Source organism: Furipterus horrens, unplaced genomic scaffold (genome assembly GCF_987537825.1).
Source record: "Furipterus horrens unplaced genomic scaffold, mFurHor1.1.pri manual_scaffold_7, whole genome shotgun sequence".
Lineage (NCBI taxonomy): Eukaryota > Metazoa > Chordata > Mammalia > Chiroptera > Furipteridae > Furipterus > Furipterus horrens.
The window spans coordinates 30,902,677-30,925,544 of record NW_028327177.1 but is presented as its reverse complement, the minus strand read 5'-3'; the positions used below and the strand labels follow the sequence as shown (position 1 = coordinate 30,925,544).

At 39.9% G+C, this 22,868-nt stretch overlaps 1 pseudogene; it reads right to left on the bottom strand.

The window, feature by feature from the left end:
* Nucleotides 1-7,122: 7,122 nt before the first annotated feature.
* LOC150004210 (pre-rRNA 2'-O-ribose RNA methyltransferase FTSJ3 pseudogene) overlaps nt 7,123-22,868 on the bottom strand; it is a 35,115-nt pseudogene continuing 19,369 nt past the window's right edge.

Below are 22,868 nucleotides of genomic sequence, written 5' to 3'. Positions count from 1 at the left end.
TCTAGAAACATTTTGAAACATATTTCATTTAATATTTTCTAAATTTATGAGGAGTGAAATAAAATGTAAGAATTGCTCTATACTATATTACAAGAGGGGAACCCCCCCAATTGGGATTATCTTCTGGAGGTCAGGCTCTTGTAGTACAGGCTTCCCCCACTATGTGAGTGTTCTAGGAACCCATCTGTATCGGTGTACCAGCTGGTGTTATTGTGAGAGGCTGTGCTTGGCTTCAGTGAATTATTTTTGAAGACTTTGTCAATGCCTTTGTCCATTTTATGATGGGTGATTTGTAAGTGCATCTGACAACACTGAACACTGAGTGTTTAGCAGTTTTTGACCAAAAGTGGCATGACCCTCATGCCCCACCCTCCCTATTCACCTGATCTCACCCCGAGCAACTTTTTTGTTTATCTCCCCAGGTGAAAAAAGTCCTCAAAAGGAAACATTTTGCTGATGTGGGAGAGGTGAAACAAAAAATTGCAGAATCATTAAAAAACATAAAAATCGATGAGTTCAAAAACTGTTTGGGGCAGTGGAAAAAATGTCTCGATAGGTGTATTGCATCAAATAGAGAGTACTTTGAAGGTGACTGAAGTTTAAACATGTAAGAATAAATATGCAATTTTTTAATTAATAAATTCCTGTTTCTTTTGGGTCCCCCTTCATATATACACATATATAGTAGATCTCACTGCAAAAGGTCTTTCTAAAAGTTCTATCTAGAATTCATATTCCCTGGGATACAGAGTAATTTTTCTTCAATATTTCAAGGAAAAATTATAAAATTTACCTTATTTGACTAATTTAGTGCACATACTCTGACCTGAGTTAATCAATACTGGTGGCAGGGCAGTGACATTTGCTAGATTAGTTTAAATCAATCACAACCTACTCTTGGCTTTGGGCACGAGGAATCTGCGGATTCAAGCTTTTCTTCATTTGGGGGTGAATTTTTCTTCTAATAATCTTTGAATAATTTTTCCTTTTATGTTTTGAATTCTATTCCCAAGAGGTGGCCAAAACTTGCCTTTATTCTGGGTTCTCTTCGTTATTTTTATATATTTTCCCCTTATTGTTTTAAATTCTACATTTTCCCACTGCATTTCCTGGGATGATTCTAAGCATTTGTTGTTGTTGTTGGAGGTCAGTAGTTTGATTTTCAGCTGAATTAGTCTTTGACTTGTTTTCTTAGTTTTGCAGGCTTCTTTTTCATCCCATTTAGCTTGTTTTATTGAATGAACACACCTATGAAATTATTGTACAGACTGAAGCGCTTGTAAGGAATTCTCTCTTGCATAGTTGTGTCTTTGGGCAAACTGGTTTCTTCGCCTAGCTTGCCTGCTGTGTTGCTTCCTTTTATCCCTTTTCTCTTTGTAAAATGTTTACACGGTTATCACACCATATGTTTTATCTTGTTTATGTCCAACACAGGGAGCTAGGTCCAGATTTTCTTTTTTTTTTTTTTGCACTGATATAGATTAATTATTTTGATTCATTCTTCTTTCATCTTTCTGTTTACTGCATCTGGTTAAAGGTACATTTTCTTTCACTGGGGAGACAGCCTTGGGTTTTGGAATATTTTCCCCAATCTAGTATAAAGTCCTAGAGTCTTCACTCCATCAAAGACGTCAGCCCTCTTTGTTTACTTCTTCTTACCATTATCTTCCTAGAAAATATTTTCCTTCAAAAGAGGGACAAGATGAGAGAACTCCACTTAAGGTCTTTCCTCTTCACATTGGGAATATCAATAGAAATTTTCAAGATTTTATTAAGTCACCAATACTATCTCTGGGAGACCTGGGGATATTTTGAGTCAGAATACGGTTTCTTCAGTTCCCAGTTTTTGATAGTTATGGCAGCAGGTTTCCCTGACTCTTTTTTTTTTTTTTTTTTTTCCTGGTTGGTGCTGATGTTTACTTTTCACCTGAGCCATTTTTGTTAAGGGTTACAAAAGGGGACCATGTGATCAGCTTTACTTCCTTATATCTAACTAGAAGTCTATAGAAGGATTTTAATCAGTGGAGATTCATGTTCAAAGCATGGTGGCAGGCACATAAAGATGCTCAGGAATATTTATGGAATAAATGAGTAAATAGGAAAGGTACATAAATGAGAGTGTGGGTGGAGTGGGAAGAGAAGATGTAATGGGTATGGTGGGAGCAGGTTGATAATGTGGCTTTGGAACTCTTTTGAGCTAGAATGACATTCATTTAATCTGGTCTCTACCTTTGGGTAGATGTTAATAATTTGCAAAAGCATGAGTTTTAATCTACAGAGCCAGTTGTTGGAGAAGCGAATTGAATGGTGATATAAATGAAAGCTTATGTATTTAGGCAAATTTTCATTTTGTTAGTTGGTTGATAAATTTCTGGCTTTGTGCAGGCCTTGGTTGTGCCTTGCCTCATCCCTCCCCACCCCTTATACTCACCTGCCCAGCTGCCACCATGTAGACTGTGACTGACAGATCTACTCTGCACAGAGAAAAACATTAAGTTTAATAAATTGCTCCCGTAAAGGTGGTACTGTGAATCTAATAAGCCATAACAAAATTAATTGGCTGGAGGCAGGCTTTCTCAAGCCTGAGAATCTGGTTCTCTCATCTTCCTAGATATTTTTTGTTTGCTTGAAGTTCAGGTGGTTGTAGACATGCAGCAGCCTTCAAAGTAGAAAGTGAATTGGTTAGAACTCTTTGCCTTGAAAGTGTCAGAAATTGAATTTGAACTAGCATAAACAAAGTAAAACACGAGAAAGAGATGCTGTTTATTCCCTGAAATGATGGACCACGAAGAGAAGGGGTTGGCCTTTGCACTATTCAGCCCAAGAAAAGGCACTTCAGGACTCCATCATCTCTCATTTCTGCTTCTCTTTGCTTCTTGCTCTGTTCTCTCCAGCTGAGTGACTCCATGTAACTCTAGGAATCTGAGATCTTACATTCGTATAGTCTAGTGACCAGAGAGGAAAGAAAAGTTGCTCCAGATCTTGTGACAAACCCAGGGGAAGAGTTTCATTCACTCGAACCAGTCAGGTGTCCAAATGTAGGGTGGAATTGTGGGATAGCAAATTGACAGTTCCCACCAGAAATAGATGTTCCCTAAAAAAGCAAGGGAGGTGATAGTCCGAACACATAAAATAACACATTTTCACTGAGGGGAAGAATGAAAGCCTCCATATGCTTTGCAGGAACAAAATTCACCCCTGCTGAGCTGTCAGGGGATATGACCCTTCACTTACATCCAAATATATGAGTGCCACTTGATACCTTTACATTACTCCTTTTTGCCAAGCCCAGAAAAATGCACTTGTTGATTTTGTAACCTCGAATAAAAGTGAACCCCGGGATGTTTCCAGGTTCAGCTTAATTCCAACCAGTTGTCACTTCCTCCACCTAGGAGCTAGTATGGAAATAGGTATTAGGCCTCTGCTGCTTTGTATTATGGCTAATGCACAAGAGAGACCCCTTCTAGAACCAAAGAGCCCTAGTTACACCACAGAGAATGAAGAAAGACTGCAGGGGACCAACTGGTTTTCGTTTGGACCACAATTAAGAGAAGGTTCACTTGCTCTAATGCTTTTAAAATCAGCTCCGCTCCAAAGCACTTGGGTTATGTATTTGCCATCTTGCAGAAAGACTCAGTATTTGAGATTCAAGCCAAATGCTTTTTAGCCCACTTATAAAAGACACTGCTACCCTGGGCCCTGCCGGCTGCAGGGCTGACTGGGCTGGCAGCCAGTTCCAAGAATGACCATGATAACACATGCCATTTAATACACAGGGGTGAATGGTGACATGGTTTAGATTAGGAGCAACACTAACCATGTACCAAATACCTTTCACACGGCCCAGGCACTGTTTTTTTTTTAAGCTAACTTTCTCTCATTAAACAGTAAAATTTTACATTTTATATTTAAAATATTTTATTTATTTAGTTTTAGAAAGAGGGGAAGGGAGGAAGAAAGAGAGGGGAGAAACACTGATATGAGAGAAACATCGACTGGTTGTCTCTCTCATACTCTCATACAGGCCCTGACTGAGGACAGGGAATCGAACTGGTGACCTTTTATTTTGTGGGGTGACGCAGAGCCCACTGAACCCCACCAGTCAGGGTAAAAACAATTTGTTTTAGAAGGTACAATTGCTTATATTATTTTGCTATTTTAAAAGCTGATAGGTAACATATCCTCTGGCAGATTCAGAGATTAAAAATCAAGACCCTGGGAGAAAATGTAACAAAATTCTGAAGACTACAAATGGGAAGATTAGGAGTGACTAATTTGGTGACTTTAAGTTTCACAAGGAAGACTGTTTTCTTTTTTTTTGTTTTTGTTTAATTTTGTGTTTTTCTGTTTTCTATCTAGTGTTAAACACAATGCCTGATACACAGTAGGTCGTCGGCGGCGGCAGCTGTCCGTCTCGAGAGACGATGGTGTAGCTTCTTAAGAGTCTATCTGCACCGCCGAGAATGGCTGTGCAGTCCGACTCGGGAGTGACACGGTATCTGTCTCCTCTCGTGTTGAATCGACATCTTGCGATGACGCTGGAGTGTCCTCTCCAGTGAAGCTGAAGCTACAGAGCCTGGGCAGGGTGATATGGAGGGTCTGCTGTTGCCCATGCAGCAGACCCCCCCTCTCTTCGCAGCTGAAGGATCCAAGGGAAAGACGGAGTCAATACAGCTTGGCTTCAGGTGCACCGCAGGAGTTGCCGGTGTTGACTACAACGTCAAACCGCCTTAGGGACTCCGGCTCCGGATTTTCTGTCGGGGTTTACTCCCTTAGCCTTTCCCCTGAAGAGGTATGCCGCAATGCAGCGGAGGTTTTTTGGAGTCAGAGTTTTCCTTCTCTGATGTGCCCTGACTGGAAGATCGAACCAGCGACACTTAGCTCGCAGGCCGACGCTCAATCCACTGAGCCAAACCAGCCAGGGACTACACTGTAGGTACTCATCAGATATTTATTGATGAATAAATAAATAAATGAGCATATTAGACTTTTTAGGAGAAAGAACTGACCAAAGATTGAAATAACAATCCAGGCAAAACCAAATTTAAATACATGTTTCCTACAAAGGCAGTTGATTACATAAGAGGAAAATTGATCTAGTCTTCTCTATTCCCAATTTTACCCAGAATGGGAAGTAGAAGTTCCAAACCCACAGATAAATGAATCACCCTTGCAATGCATCTATCTTACCCCAAGTTGCTAGATATTGTAGGAGCCCCACTTGCCGGTTTTCCAGTGTTGTTTCTTAACTGAAGTATTTCGAAATAGATTTGGTTAGTTTTTAGTGAAATGCATGACCCAAGTGACTATGTCACTCAGAATAACTCAGAATCCTCACATCAGTTTTGGTATTTATAAAGTTAGGACCAGTTACATAATCTGTGGGGCTCAGTACAAAATATAATAAAACTGTGGGGACCTTGTTGAAAACTTATTAAAAATCGAAACAGTGACAGCACAGCATTAAACCACGTGTAGGCCCTTCTAAGCTTGGGGTCTATGTGACTGCATAGGTGGCATGTCCACAAAGCCAACCCTATAGACTGCTTGTGTTCTGAAGACTCTTGAAGCATTGCTGAGTTCATATTCACGGCAAGACCCTATTGCAATTGCTCGGTTATTTAATTATTTCAAATGTGGTGATGAGAAGTAGGAAAATGTGAGGTACTGGCATAGATGAGAGTAGAACCTAGGGCCATTGGCTCGCAGTCTGAAAATTCCAGGTACATAACTTGCTTCCATTCACTATTGAAACAATGTTCTTGGATACACATTGACTTTTAGCATTTTACTTTGGAATAAACTGTGAGTTATAATATCTAGGCCACTTAAAATATCTTCAATAAGTAACAACCTTTATTTGTGGTAAACACTTTAGGAAAATGTATTCTATTAGTCTGAAAACCCATCACAAAAAAAAGTTTCAATAACTCAGATAATGGACTGAATTCTGCCCTGATTCAGTCTGAATAGCTATCATTAAAATCATGATTTACAAGAGGATATATATGCAATTCATTTTGGATTTATTGTAATGCTTTTTTTGATTTATTGACCTATAATTCACATAGAGTAAAAGTCAACCCTATTTTGGTGTACAGGCAATGAATTTTCACAGACTTACACTGTCAGGCAATTGCCCCTACAATCAAGAGACAGAACATGCACAGCACCCTAAAAGTTTCCTTCAAGCCCCTTTGAGGTCATCCCCTCCTCACCCCAGTCCCGGGGGCCACTGAGAGGATTTGTCTTTCCATTTTTGCCTTTCTTTTCTGGAATGCCACAGAAAAGAAATGATTTACATGAGAGTCTTTTTAAGTTTAGTTTATGTTACTTATTATAATGTTTTCTTTGCTTTACATCCTCACCAGCAGTATTTGGTAACTACTTTTAAAAAAAAACCAATCTAATAGGTATGCAGTGGTGTCTCATTGTGGTTTTAATATGCATTTCCATAATCACTAATGACATTAGGCAGTTTTTTCATGTACTGTTTCCTCCACGTATCTTTTTTGTAAAAGAATGTTGTTAAATTTTTTTCTGTTACTTTCTATTTATTTAATATTTTTAGGTTTTAATTTTTTCTTAGTTTAGTAAGATATAATACATATAACATTGCATAACTTAAAGGTGTGAAACATGATTTAATATATGTATACACTGCTAATAACCACCACAATAAGTCTAGTTACCATTCCTCACCTCACATAGTTACAACTTTTTTTTGACGGGAACTCAACTGTCAGAAAAGACAACTATCACTATGGTTTTATTCAAATGATAGCAGAAGAAGAAGGGGAAAGACTTGAGGGGCCCCCTTGCTCAGGAATAGGCTAGAATGAATGCCACTCCAACACTCAACTTCCCTTATGATTTGAAAATATATTTTTCATCCAGTACCCTGCATTTTTCATGGAAGAGTTTGTGGGGTTTGTTATAGCCCAACAGTATATTTCGGCAGCGCTTGAACAGGAGACCTCCTTTGGGGCAGAGGATGCTCTCCTTCCTGCTCAGGACCACATGAAAGCTCTGGGTACTCCACTGTCTTTTCGGTGACTGTGATGCAAGCATGAAGGGCTGGTACCCAGGGGGCTAGTGTAAGCTGCTGTGAATTGCTCCACTTTATCCATACACTGCCTTTTCAGAGGCTCTGGCGGCTCTGCTCACTTGCTTGTTTTTCTTCTGCTGCTCCTTCTATCGCTGTTATCTTTGGTCCTTCTTCATCCTGAGTCTGTCTCCTTGAAGTGACCTCTGACTCCAGCTGGCTGGCACACTTTGCGGCCCACACCTTTTTTGACTACAAATTAAGTGACTTGGTGTTTCTCCTTGCCAAGACCAGCCTTCTGTGCTACTTTCTCTCATTCTGAAATATCCACCATGTTCACCACAGCTTCTGCCTTCTTCTTGGTTGGCTCCAGTTTCTTCAGCATCCTCAGTTTCTTTCTGGCTTTACCCTCAGTCACTTTCTTGCTGGAATGCGCACTGATTTCCTGCCACTGTTTCCATTAATCTCTACTTTTTCCTCGTCAATAGGCAATTGTGGTGTCCTGTGATGCTTTTTCTCCTGCACGAACTACTCTGGAAGCTCCCCGCTTATTCTTGTTAAATGTATACTGGCTGAAGGAGTTATCTGTGAGGTCGCTGTTGGCCTTTTTGGGAAGAGGCAATAATAGCACATAAAGCAAGACCTTCAGGGTCCAGTATTTGATGTTTCACTGGGTCTTTAATAGACACTCCCTCAAACTCATCACCATCTGACTTAGGTCCACAGCTTCCCTTCTTATCATGGCCTGGTTCCCAACTCTCTTCATCCTCACTGCTGCTGCTATCACTGTCAGAGCGGTCATCTCTCTCTTTACCCCGAGGGCCACTGGCAGCCTCTGTCCCTGCTGGAGCCTCTGCCTCCAGAGGGGCCCTTATCCTGGCTCCAGAGAGGTTTTCCTCTTAGTCTTCAAATTGGAAGGTGGTAGTGGTGTCAGATGCAAATGCCCCTTTGGAGGGCTCTCAGACAGGAGCTGGGCCTGACTGATCAGCAGGGGCTAGTCAGCATCATCCTCAAGCCCACTGAAGCTGTCCTTTGAGAACTGCAGGTTGGCTTGTTCTTCCTACAGGACTGCCGTTTGCTTCAGTGGCACCAGCAATGGATTCTCTTATTTCTTCTCCTCTTTTTTTTTAATCATCTTCTGTTTTAGAAAATTGTAAATGCTTTTAGTCCTTTATACTCTGAGGTCCTCTGATTCCTGCCAGCTTCTCTAGATCCAGGTCTTAAATGTTTGGTAGAATTCAGTGGTGAAATCACTAGGTCTTTCTTTGTTGGTAGGTTTTTGATTACTCTTTCAATCTCCTTAATCATTGTATGTCTGCTCAGATTTTTTGTTTTATCACTTCATGATTTAGTATTGGTAGGTTGTATGTTTGTAGGAATTTATCCATTTCTTCTAGGCTGTCTAGTTTGTTGGCATATAGTTGTTCACGGTAGTCACTTATGATCCTTTGTAGTTGTAATGTCCTCTCTTTCATTTATAATTTTTATGTATTTGAGTCCCCTCTTTTTTTTTTTTTTTTCTGGTTAGTGTAGCTAAGGTTTTGTAAATTTGGTTTATTTTTTCAAAGAAACTTTTAGTTCAGTTAATATTTTCTATTGTTCCCCTGTTTTCCAATTCATTTATTTCTGCTCTAATTTTTGTTTCCTTTCTTCTGCTAACTTTGGGCCAAGCTTGTCCTTCTTTTTCTAGCTCCTTAAGGTGTAGAGTTAGCTTGTGCATTTGAGAACTTTCTCTCTCTCTCTCTCTCTCTCTCTCTCTCTCTCTCTCTCTCTCTCTCTCTCTCTCTCTTTTTTTGATGTATGTGTTTATTGTTATAATATTCTTTCTTAGAACTGCTTTTGCTGTATCACACAAGTTTTGGTATATTGTGCTTTCATTTAATTTTCATCTCAAGATAATTTCCTATGTACCTTTTAGTTTCTTCTTTGATTTATTGGTTATTCAGGAGTGTGTTGTTTAATTTCCATGTTTGTGAATTTTCCAGTTTTTCTCTTGTTATTGATTTCTAGCTTCATACCATTGTGGTCAGAAAAGATACTTGGGATGATTTAAATTTTCTTAAACTTCCTAAGACTTGTTTGGTGGCCTAAAATATGATCTATCCTAAAAAAAATGTTTCTTGTGTGCTTAAGAAGAATGTGTATTCTGGTGTTGTAGGATAAAATGTTCTGTATATGTCTGTGAGGGCTATTTTATCCACAGTGTTCTTTAATCTGGTGTTTTCTTATTTATTCTCATTCTATATGACCTATTCATCGTTGAGAGTGGATATTAAAGTCCCCAACTATTGCCATTTATTTCTCTTTTTAGTTCTGTTAGAATTTGCTTTATATATTTAGGTGCTTTGATGCTGGATACTTGACTATTTACAAACATCATATCTTCTCGAGGGGTTGGCCCTTTATCATTATCTAGTGACATTCTTTGCCTCTTTTGATCATTTTTAGCTTAAAGTCTGTTTTGTCTAATATAACTACCCTTGCTTTCTTTTGATTAGCATTTCCTTGAACTATCATACATCCCTTCACTCTTAGTCTATGTGTGTCTTAAAGATAAAGTGTGTCTATTTTAGGCAAAATACTATTGGATCTAGTTTCATTTTCTTTAAATCCATTCAATGTACTTCGATTGGAAACTTTAATTTATTTACATTTAAGGCAATTATTGTTAGCTAAGGACTTACTATTGCCATTTTATTAATTGTTTTCTGACTGTTTTGTAGACCCTTTGTTCCATACTTCTTATTTGCTTTCTTTTGTGACTTAATGAATTTTTGTAGTGGTAAATTTTGACTCCTTAATCAAAATCTTTTGTGTAACTACTAGAAATTTTTCCTTAGGTTACCATAAGGCTTACATAAAATATATTTATAACATCCTATTTTAGCTGATAATAACTTAAATAGCATTCCTAAACTTTACACTTTTACTTCTCTCCCTTCCCCACATTTTAGGTTATTGTTATTAAATATAATTTTAATATAACAAATTATTATAATTGTAGTTATTTTTAATAATCTTTAAAAAACTTTTGAACAAGAGTAGTAAGTGAATTATGCACCACCATTACAATATTCTAGACTCTGACTTTGAGTATATACAAACTCTGTCCAGAAAGTATCCACCTATGTACTATGAAAAATAGAGACATTTACTGAAGAAGATACAAGATACAAAAAACAAGAAACATTGTACCTAGGACAATGATGCCTTGGTCCCCTTCAAAGTAGGCACCTTGGGACCTCACACAGTTCTCCCAGCATCTCTTCCACTGTTAAAAACATTTTGCAAAATCTATTGTTGAAGTCGCCATCAGCTGCCCTGTCATATCTTCCTAAACTCATTGGTGGTTTGAAATCTCTTCCTTTTCAAAGGTGATTTTAGTTTTGAGAAAAGCCAGCAGTCACAGGGTGCCAAGTCTGGACTGTAGGGGAGCTGTCACCTGGGTGACCTGATGTTTTACTAAAAAACTCTGCCCAAGACATGATGCATGAGTGCGTGCATTGTTGTGATAAAGCTGCCAATCACCAGCTGCCCATAGCTGTGGCTGTTTTTGTCATATTACATCTCTCAACCAATGAAGAACTTTGAGGTTGTACTCCTTATTTATTATTTGGCCTGGAGGAGCATATTTATAATGGACTACATCATCCCAATCAGAAAACGCAGATAACATCTGGTCTTGCTGCAACTTTGCCATGCCTTCTCTGGGTGTGGAGAACCAGGAGACTACCATTGGGGCAACTGGGCCTTTTTTCTGGATCATATGAGTAGCTATAGACCCACGATTCATTTCCAGTTATGACCATCTTGAGAAAATCTGGTTAATCGATAGAAGTTTGAATCAAGTCATTAGCAACTGCAGCATGATGTTTTTTTTCTGCTCTGGTAGCAGAAGTAATTTTGCCACAACATGTTTCATGCCAAGATCCTGTATCAAAATCTCAGACACGGTAGATTTTGGAATCCCCAGATCAGCTTCTAGTTCTTGCACTGTCAGTTGCCAATCTTTGTTGTTTGCAGCCCATACACGTTCAACATTCTCAGGTGTTCTGCTTGTTGCAGGCCTTCCAAAATTTGTAACATGTTCAACATCTTTGAGGCATTTGTGCCACACTTTTATGTGTGCTGCACTAATTCATCATCCCTGAGAGCCTTCTGAATCAACCAAATAGTTTCTGTGGAGGAATATTCAAGCTTAACGCAAAATTTGATGCAGATTCATTGCTCTACTAGCTCAGTCATTTTTTTTTTCAGATTTAATGTGTTTTATTGATTAAAATATTACATTTGTGCCAATTTCCCTTCCCTCTGCTCCCCTCCACCCAGTGGCCCCCCTCCCTCCAGTTGTCCCCCCCTTTTAGATTATGTCCATTAGTTGTGCATACAGTTCCTCCCAACCTCTCTCCGTCTATTCCATTCCCTCCTACCTTGATCCCGAATTCCTATATCATCTCCCTCCCTTTCCCCATTCCCCCTCCCTGTTGACCTCCCCCCAATATGCTTCCCGTACCCACAGTTCCTTTTCCACTCTCGTTGCCTATTTAGTTTGCCTTTGTTTCATCTCCCTAGCTTCTGTTTTTTTTTAAACCAGTCCCTTTAACATCTCATATAACAGTGGTTTGGATCTAATGAACTCTTTCAGTTTTATTTTGTCCTGGAAACACTTTCTCTGTCCTTCTATTCTGAATGACAATTTCGCTGGGTAGAGTATTCGTGGTTGTAGGTTTTGGATTTTCATTACTTTGAATATTTCTTGCCAGTCTCTTCTTGCCTGTAGGGTTTCCCTTGAGAAGTCAGCTGATAGTCTAATTGGGACCCCTTTGTACATAATTCTTTTCTTCTCTCTTGCTGCTTTTAAGATTCTCTCTTTATCTTTAATTTTTGACATTTTGATTATAATGTGTCTTGGAGTGGTTCTCCCTGGGTCCAGTCTCTTGGGAACTCTCCTTGCTTCCTGGACCTGCAAGTCTATTCCCTTCCCCAAGTCTGGGAAGTTCTCCTTTATTATATTTTCACTCAATTTTTCAAGTTCTAGTTCATCTTCCTCATTCTCTGGCAAACCAATGATTCTTATGTTGGGCCTTTTATAGCTGTCCCAGAGGTTTCTGATCCTTTCATTGTTGCTTCCCATTTCCTCTCGCTGCATTGGTTGACTGCTTGTTCCTTCTCCATATTCCAGTTTGTTGAAATGAACTCTGGATTTTATTTCCTTTCCTTCTGTCTCGTATGCGGTTTTGTTCCTTTCGTTATGAAAGTTTTTCGCTTCTTTCATATCTTTTTCCTGCTCTTTTGTGAATTCTGTAAGCCATCTGTTAACAATGGCCCAGAACTGAGCCTCTGACAGGTTTCTTATCTGTTCATCTGTTAGGTTCTCTATCTGCTGTCTGGTGAGTTGTGTTACCGGGATTTCTATAGTTGTCTGCCTCATTTTGACAGATGCGTTTTGTTTTCTTGGGCTGGCTGTCGGGGGCAGTGCCTGTGTACGCGTCACAAATCAGCGACCGGCCGGCGCCTGCCTGTCCGCGACCTATTTCGCAGCCCTGTGGTGCTTTCTTTGGGGGCGGGGGTCCAAGATGGATTCACACAGTTATTCAGCTAGGAGACCGGGATCCGTCCTCCCGCCCCCCTGGGCCTCACTGTTCAAGGCGATGCGGCGGCTGCTCTCCCCAGCGCCGGAGTCGCGCACCGGCAGGGGCTTGACGGATCCGGGATTCCTCGCCGCCCCGCCGTTGTCCAGGTGCGACCACAAACAGCACTGCCCTCTTTAACTCTTACCTGCCCAAATGGCACCGCTGGTTTATAACTTCATATGTTGGACTTCCGTGTAGTTTTATTTTCTGGAATTTCTAGTTATCCTTTGTTTTTAAGTAGTTGTATTCCTCTCTAGTTGTAGAGGGAGACCTAGCGTGTCCGTCTAAGCCTCCATCTTGGCCGGAAGTCGCTCTACTAGCTCAGTCATTTTGAATGCAACAGCCACACAGTACACATGCTCACTCAATGACGCCTACTGCCCCTACTGACCAATACACTGAAATTATTGTTGTTTACACATGTGCATTCCAGTCTACTCTCCTTGGCTGCCAGGTTACCTCAATGTCGTGCAAACCATTCTCATTATATTAACAAGGGCTGGACTTTTCCCAGACAGACCTCATATTTACCATTTTCTGTGAGTTTTATAACTACATTAATTTTTTAATGGTGTTCATTAGCATCCTTTTATTTCCACCTGAAGAACTCCCTTTAGCATTGCTTGTGAGAAAGGTCTAGTAGTGATAAACTGTCACAGCTTCTTTTTGTTTGGGAAGGTCTTGATTTCTGAAGAATAGCTTTGCATGGTACAGTATTCTTGGATGACATTTTTTTCTTTCTATGTTTTAAATATATCACCCCCTTCTCTTCTGGCCTGAAATGTTTCTGTTGAAAAATCTGCCCAAAGTCTTATTGAGGTTGCTTTGTGTGTCATTCTTCTCTTCCATATTGCTATTTTCAAATCTTTGATTTTGACTTTTAACAATTTAATGAATGGGACTCAGTGTAGGCCCCCCCTTTTTTAAAATTTAACCTGTTTAGGATTCCTTTAGCCTAATGAATTTGGGTGTCTGTTTATCTTACCAGGTTTGGAAAGTTTTCAGCCATTATTGCTTTAGATATGCTTTCTTTTTCTCTTTCCCTTCTCTTTCTGGAATTTCCATAATATATATATTGCTTTCCTGATGATGTACCGTAAGTTCCATAGCTTGCCTTCCTTCCTTCCTTCTTTCCTTCCTTCCTTTCTTCCTTCATTATTTCTCCTCCTCCTCCTTCTCTTCCTCCTCCTTCCCTTCCTCCTCCCCCTCCTCCTCTTCCTCCTCCTCCTCCTCCTCCTTCTCCTCTTTCTGTTTTGTTTCTTTGACTGGATAATTTCAGATGACCTTATAGTTAACTAATTCTTTATTCTACTTGGTCCAGTCTTTTATTGAAACTCTATTCAAATCTTTAAGTAATTTATTATATTTTTCATCTTTAGTATATCTGTTTGTTTTTTTATGGTTTCTATTTCCTTAACTTCTCATGTTTTTTGGTTCATGCATTATTTTTGCAATTTCCTTTTGTTGTATGTCTGTGTTCTTGTGGTTGACTAATTTTCTTAAGAGGATTTACTGAATTTTCGTCAGACAGTTCAGAGATCTCCAGTTCTTTAGGGTCTATAATTAAAGATTAATTAGTTTACTTTGGTGATATAATGTTTACCTAATTTTTTGTGATCCTGATTCTTTTTGTTGATATCTGAGCACTTCAGCAAGTGGGCTTCTCTTTCAGACTTTATAGACACACTTTGACAGAGAGAATCTCCAGCCAGCTCAATCTTGGGTTCTGGACTGGTCAGATAGTAATGTCTTTGGGCAGATTGAGCTTGCTATCAGGCCTCTATTTGGTGAGGCTACTGACTCAGCATTGAGGTCCAAGGAGTACTGTTGACCAGAAATGGTTGGATAGGACTGCTGGCTACATTCCTTGTTCTAGCACAACTTTATAATGGGCTCTGTGATTCCCTGGATTTACCCAGCTTTTTTAGTTGGGTGAAAGTAGTTGCTATGCTCAGCAGTTGGGTGGGGCTATGAATTTACCTCCCTGCCTGAGTGGGGCTGTTGAATGGGTTCCATGGCTATTACACATTGATGGTTAGGGACCTAATATAGAAGGAATCCCCACTAAACTCCCTGGCAAGATGGAACCAATGGCTTGGCTGTGCAGATGGGCAGAACCACTGGCTAATTTCTGTTCAGGTACCATTTTTTTATAGGGCTTTCAGATGGGCTATGTATCTCCTCAGTGCTTTGGTAAGGGTTCCTGGTTTGGCAGGTTTGGAGGCTATATTTAGTCTTAGGCAGGGCTTTAATTTGTTTTCTAGCTTGAGTGGGGCTGTATAATGGGCTCATGGCCAGTAGGGCTTGTTGTAAGGAGGTCAGAATCAAGCCAAACTATCCAGTGACCTCCGTGGCCAGGCAGAGTCAACAGCTCAACTCTACCAACATTAGTAGATTGAATCTACCAAGATCTGAGCCCTGGCTACTATAAGCTCTATCCCCCTTCTCCCTCACAATCTGATCTCCAGTGGTTAAACCCCACAGATATCCCCAGGTAATCCTTGTGAGATGAGACCCAAGTGGGCATCCTGTGAAGTGACCCACAATGCTGGGTGAGCTGTATGTTCAACTTTGGGCTCTCTTTTTCCTCCTGGAAAAACTGTAGGTCCAGTTGGTCCCCATTGGTGCAGAACTGTGCTGGCCCGAGGGAAGGGCAATATAGTCCTCTTACCATTATAATATGGTCCTCCTCAGCCTCTGCAGTCTGGGAGGAAGTGCTTTAGCATCACTACTGTATTCTGGGATTTCCACAATGATGTGTCTTGTATATGGATAGTTGCTAGTTGGCCTTTCAGAGAAGAAGTGACCTATGCCATCATCTTGATGATGTTACCCCTCTTTTTAAGAATAGTCAAGAAATTGTCCTCACCCCCTTAGGAGACATTCTTGTAAAGATTTCCTAGTATCTGCCTCTGTTTCCTATTATCTGGAATGACATTCAGGGCATGAAAGTAGCATGAAGTTGGCCCTGAAATTGGGATTGGGACCTGAGGACTCAGGTCGTCTTTAAATGTGAGGGATTTAGTGTGGATAGTAACTCTGGAACAGCCAGAGGTGATGTTAGGAGGGAAGCCAACTGTGTATTGTTTATTTTAGCCTTGAGTAGATTGGAGTTAACTTGCTTGGCTTATGCTACACTCCTCAGAAAAAAGGCATGACTTAAATGTGAGAAACAGTACTAAATTTCTTTAATTATTTTAAATTTTTCTCTTCTGTTTGCTGCTACTTTGGAAATCTCACTCATCCGTCATTCACTCTGGTTGTCTCTCATTCTATCCCCTTTATCTTTTCCTTCCCTCACTCCAAGTTCTTACTCAAATTTCTGATGTTCATTAAAAACAGTGTCCTCTAAAGATTAGAAATGTGAAGTAAACTTATTTTTGGTAGACGTTCTGAGATAAAAATTAATAATTAAATGAAACACAGTTACTGAAATGTTCTGATTATGATTAACTGTATAAAATGTTCCAGCAACCTAGAGATGTTTTTCCTGGTTTGACACCAGTGTTAATCCACAGCTTCATCTTTGAATAGCAGTGTCTCTGTAGCGCATCTTTTACAACTTAGTGGCATCACTGAGTTTCAGATTTTCTCTCTTCTTTATGCCTGGCAGCCATGGACCAACTAATCTGAAAACATGAACATTTGGGCAGAATATTCTTCAGTGACGCAACAGGGCAACAGATGGCAAAAGGTTTGTTTATTTCAAATCCATTTCCACATTGGATTCACATCCAGAAGTATTTAAAAACATTTTTTATTTGGATAGAGACTGTTCACTGTCAGACAACAATCTCTGTTTGAGAATATCATCATTTGAGTTATAACTTCTTTGACAGGTGTCAGGCAGACATTGCAATTTCTGGGATCCTAAATATGGCTCACTGGCTTTCCTACTGCACATTATATTTTACTTATCAAGGATGTATTTACAAATGCTGCTTTTTAATATCACTCATTCATTCATTTTGGCATTTCAGATAAGTGGAAGTTTAGTTAGTGTTTACTTAGTTTGGGTTTTGTAAGATGTATTTATGGTCTGTAGTCTAGTCTATGAATAGTTTTCTAGCTGTTGCACTTAAGAATAACATAGAAATACACCTCCTGCTCACTAAAATGACTCCTCCAGGGTTTTTAACATGAAGTTGTCAGTAAAGATGTCATAGTACACAGCAGTGCATGGCATGGAAAACATGGGTGTGGAAGGATAACAGAGTTTAAAATGGGGGGATCTAGATTCCAGTCTGTGGAAAATTCTTCTAAACCATAGAGCAAAATTGTAAGCAATAGCTTTAATTCTCATCAGTGCTTAAACAACATGGACGTTCTGTTTCTTGACAAAATTATATTGATTAATGCAGTACATACAATTGTAAATGCTCCTTTTCTTTTTCTTTTTGGGAATGTAAGAAATAGATTTTGTCAAAATTTCTATTTTTGTAGGGCACAAACTATAGCTATATTATACATAGATAATATACCTATGTGACATTATATATTTTATGCATTTTAATGTATTAAATAGCATCTTAGCATAACATTACCATTAATAGTTATAAAGCTGAAACAAACTGTTTTGAATTATCAAGTATGAAAACTAAATTTGGAGCAATTATTCTAAAGAAAGTCTAAATTAAGAATTTTTTCTGTATTGAAAACAATATTACAATATTTTTGTCATATGAAATGGCAACAGAGTAACAGCTAAAATACGTAGGACAAAAAATATTATACAGATGTGTCAGTCATTTAATTAAGAAAATGTTATGTTGAATTTCTGGATTTTGTAAGTTCTGTTAACTTTTAAAATTTGTGGTTTGTTTTCATTTGTTTTTTCAGTCTAAATAAATACTTGTAAAGCTGCTTAATTTTATATTAGTAATTTTGTATTATTTATCTTAAAGATATTTCTCAAAATTTATAAGTTTCAGCCCTCACAAAACCTGGATTTGTTCTCTATTTGCTGCAGATTTTATTTTCTTTGTCCAGCAATATCTCAAGGAGGAGTAAATCCGGAAACTAAATTAATCTCATGTGAGGAAATGAAGAAAAAGATTGGGGAGTGGTAGAGTGAAGGGTGAGGATAGGGTAGAAATGGAGGAAAAGGGAAGTTAATGAGTAGAATGCTTACATGGTTGATTTATTAGTTGGTAGTGAATTGGGAGAAGGGAAACATGGGGAGAGTGGAAATAGGGAAATAGAAAGAATGGGACAGCAAGACTGAATAGTTTAGTAGAAAGAATACAAAAGTTGTTCAGGAAAGCGAGTTCCTTGATCCATTAGTTTACTACCACTGGGCTTCCTAATGCCTCCTTCATAAAATGGAAATAAGAATACCTACCTTGCCATTTGTCAGAATTAAAAACAACTACACTCAACCTTTAGTCCACAGCAGGGTCTCATAGCTATTACTGCTGTTGCTGATCCAACCAACTATTGTGAAGGAGGGGAAGAAGGTGCAGAAAAATGCAGAATCTAAGATCTTGTGAAAAGCTTGAGAGACAACTGTGAAGTAAAAATGAGGCCAGGCTTTGTCCACTTATGAAGGAATGTGTCAGAAATGCTAAAGCATGAAGAGGCTGAAAAGTGATTCAGGTAAATTACATAAGGTAAAATAAAAGAACTGAGAAAACAGATTGGAGGGGAAGAAGGTGCAGAAAAATGCAGAATCTAAGATCTTGTGAAAAGCTTGAGAGACAACTGTGAAGTAAAAATGAGGCCAGGCTTTGTCCACTTATGAAGGAATGTGTCAGAAATGCTAAAGCATGAAGAGGCTGAAAAGTGATTCAGGTAAATTACATAAGGTAAAATAAAAGAACTGAGAAAACAGATTCCACATAATCTAACTGCTACATGATGAGAAGAAAAATACATGCTTCTTTGATGGTGGTGGAGGAGGAGGCACAGGAAGAGAATGAACAAAGCCCCACAGGACTCTTAGGTTAAAAAGTTTAAAATTGGTAGTGCCAACAAGTGTGTGGATATGCAGTCAAAAGGGTGAATATCAATGTCATTTCCATCTATCAGGCTGTTGAATGGATAGTTACAGGGCTTTTGGGTGTCGTCGTCGGCAGCCATCCATCTCGAGAGACGATGGTGTAGCTTCTTAAGAGTCTATCTGCACCGCCGAGAATGGTTGTGCAGTCCGACTCGGGAGTGACACGGTATCTGTCTCCTCCCGTGTTGAATCGACATCTTGCGATGACGCTGGAGTGTCCTCTCCAGTGAAGCTGAAGCTACAGAGCCTTGAGAGACGATGGTGTAGCTTCTTAAGAGTCTATCTGCACCGCCGAGAATGGCTGTGCAGTCCGACTCGGGAGTGACACGGTATCTGTCTCCTCCCGTGTTGAATCGACATCTTGCGATGACGCTGGAATGTCCTCTCCAGTGAAGCTGAAGCTACAAAGCCTGGGCAGGGTGATATGGAGGGTCTGCCGTTGCCCATGCAGCAGACCCCCCCTCTCTTCGCAGCTGAAGGATCCAAGGGAAAGACGGAGTCAATACAGCTTGACTTCAGGTGCGCCGCAGGAGTTGCCGGTGTTGACTACAACGTCAAACCGCCTTAGGGACTCCGGCTCCGGATTTTCTGCCGGGGTTTACTCCCTTAGCCTTTCCCCTGAAGAGGTATGCCGCAAGGCAGCGGAGGTTTTTTGGAATCAGAGTTTTCCTTCTCTGATGTGCCCTGACTGGAAGATCGAACCAGCGACACTTAGCTCGCAGGCCGACGCTCAATCCACTGAGCCAAACCAGCCAGGGAATTTTGGATGTCAATACTGGGATATTGATAGACCCAGGTCTAAAGGAAAACCCAGAGGATCTATTCAGATAATGAGGAGGAAGGTTATCAGGGAATTTTGCAATGAAATACTGGGGTCAGCAAACAAAAATTTCAGTTTGTATCTGATCATCATTTTTGCTGAAATTGTGATAAAGAAAAAGAAATTCATCCCATAAAACAACACATTACCTTTAGGGATAAAAAGTGTGCTCCAATTGGCTTCTGCTTTATAAAAAGTTAAGTTTGAAAAGTTGACTTCTCAGTCTATAAATGAGAACCCACATATTTACATGTTCCATTTATAGAGATGGAAAGTAGAATTCCTTTAAAATTTATCTTCCTTACAATGCTTAAAATGCCAAAATGTCACTTCAGTTCTGAAATTTTAATTTATGGTTGGCTCTCTGGGTCACATCTGTTGCCTAAATTGTGGGACAGAGCTATATGTTTTTAAAAAGTAGTGGGGAGGGGTGAGAAGTGGCACAAATATGGTTAAAAACAAAGACCCGAGGAGAACCACAGGCTAAAGCTGAGTATTACTCAATAATGTGACAGAGACTCTCTGCTTGACCAAACTTTGGCCAGGCTCCTCTGAGACCTCTTCTTCATTAGATCTTGGCTTTGAGCCCCATCCTTACCCTCAACTCCAATCTTTGCTGGGTCTGCATATCCCAGTTAGCAAGAATCCTGCTAAGTCATTTCACCGTGACTCTGTCATCCTTGCTATCAGATCACCCTGGCCTGCCTTCAGAAGATTCTTTCTAGGTCACTTAAGCAAGGATTCCACTACCCTTGATTTCCTCTCTTAGTAGTTTTCCATCCACTGACCTCCTCAACACTCTACTTGGCTATAAATCCCCACTTGTTCTTGTTGTATTCGGAATTGAGCCTTGTTCTATAACTGAGGTCTCTTTTCCCCTACTGCAAGTTCATGAATGAAATGTTTTTACCACTTTAACTACTGTTCAGCTTCAGTTTTCCTGAACAAATATGAAATTGTGACTAGGAACCATCATTTCTTGCGAACCCAGCTGGTAACTGCTGTGTTGACAAGCAATTCACTGTGTTCAGTATTGGATACATTCTTATCTGAATAATTTCAGTAACACTCATAATTGCTACTTGTATACAACCAATAATTTAAAAAGGCTTTCACATATATTTATTTTTTCCCTGCTTGTGAAGTAAGCAGGGATCTTAGAGATGAGGAAACAAAGGCTAGAGCAGTTGTCCCCGTCTTGGAGAGGGTCATCCAGGAAGTGATGCCAGGGCTAGAATCAAGGCTTTCAGAATCCTCACTTGGCACTTTGAGTTACAACTGGAATTTAAAACTTAAAAGAGAAAAAAATAAAATAAATAGAGTACATCAGAAATGTTCTAGCAGAAAGTGAATTGTTATAAAGATGAAGATGGTGACTCTTAAGCAGGACAATAGAAAAATGAGGTGGTGAATCAGTAACTTGTCTTAGGCATTAGAATGAATAATTATTTCATGTCTTTTCTTGAACACTATACTGCTTTCACATAAGTAACTCTGTGCTTCAATAGCTTTAATTTATAACAGAAGATACTTTACATAGACACATCAAGAACAAATCTTGGCTGTATAGCATCCTCATCATTCAAACTAAGTCCTTGAAACAGCCACAATTCTCAGACACTGGGTAAAATGCTAGAGGGAAAATGATGGACAAGGTGTAGTCCCTGCCGTCTGAAGCTCTTGGCTAGTTAGTACAGTAATGCCACGGTCAGACTTCTAGTTGCAGGACAGTGAGGAGAGGCATGCTGTTCAGGTGTGCTGATTGAAAGCAGTCCTTAGTCTGCTTAGCTGTGGACCTCTCTGTGGCAGAGGCTGGACCAGCTGTTCTCTGAGGTTCTTTTCCATTCTTTTCTTTTATTGAATTGCAAATCCTGTTTTCACAAGGCTGCTGTTTCTCTTGCTATGGAAATGATGGTCATATATATCACAAATTCAAAATAGGACTCCAGGACTCAAGAGGAAGGAAAGATGAGCTGTAAAGGGGCACAGTTTTCCTTTAAGCCAAATATATTTGCTAGTGAGCAAGTATGTAAAAAAAGAAAAGAAAAAGAAAGAAAAGCATATGAGAAGGTAATCAGCTAGGAGAATAAGATATGCGAGTGAGGTTCTTCAATAGATGTGCCTGGGGTGAGTTCAGTAGATAAATCTTAGCACCTTTCACTGGAACATTTCTCAAGCTAAACACTGCTCCCTGGACAATTCAACAGCTGCAGTCTCCTTTTCTGATGTAGGAAGAGGCCAATGGGTCTCTCCCTGGGTAAAGAGGGAGATTTGCTGTCCTTTGCCCCTGGGCCCTCTCCTTTCCAGGTGGCCAGTGATGCCTAACTTTAGGAGCTGCTGAGGTGGCATCAGGACAAATGCAGGTGAGATGAGAAAAACCACCCTCTTCTGAAGTATTTTCAGGTGTACCCTCGTTGGCCTGGCTCTGGGAAGAAAACTGCCTAAGTGCCACTGTGACCTGCTTGTCCACTATGAAAGTGTTTCAACCCAATTCCTGAAACACCCTGAACCATCCGGCCTCTGCATTTACAGGGAAGTTCCCATGTGGCTTAACATTCTGTCTGAGAGGGGGTTTCAGAGGGCCCTGGGGACGACCCTCCCAGGTCAGCAGCAGAGTTTTCACAGCAAAGCAGCCATCTCCTGTTTGAGCAGAGTTGGCTGTGCACTTGAGTCTTCCCCACCCTCTGGCCTAGTCTTTGAGGATGTCATGGTGAAAGTAAAGGAAACTTTGTTTAGTCTGCGCCACAGCTTTGAATAGGCCATAAAAACTCCCTAGGCTGTGACCGACCAGACTTGGAACAGCAGACCTCCGCTCGTCACTTATGCACCTTCGTTGTCACTTTGTATTTTGCGTGTTGTCTCTCTCCACCCTGGTGGCCTGTAAGTACACACACACCCGCCATCTGGAAGTTGCTGGGCTAATGTTGTGTTCTCCAAGGCCCCATGCACAAGCTGATGAAATCATGGGATATATGCCGTTGCCTTTACCTTTAGGGGATGGGATTAAATATAGACATTTGGAGACCAAGAAGCAAAATGAAACATTTCTACTAAAAATCACCTCTCCTGAACCACATCCCCCCTCAAAAGCTAGTGGCTTACAAATCTTCATTATGATTTGAATGGTTATAACATAGTCCTTAATTAGAAACATCTTGATTCCTAATAGTTTCTGGAAAAAATCTTAATACCTGAGTGTTAAAACAATGTGCTTAAATATAAAGCGACTGAAAGATTTCCTGATGTGCAAGTCCTCCTTTAACTTAGTGAATCTAGAGTGAATTAAAAACAAAAGCAGCAGCAACAACAAAACCCTAACATTTTCACCCTGGGGGAAAGGGAGGAAGAGCGAGAAAGAGAGGAAGGATAGTG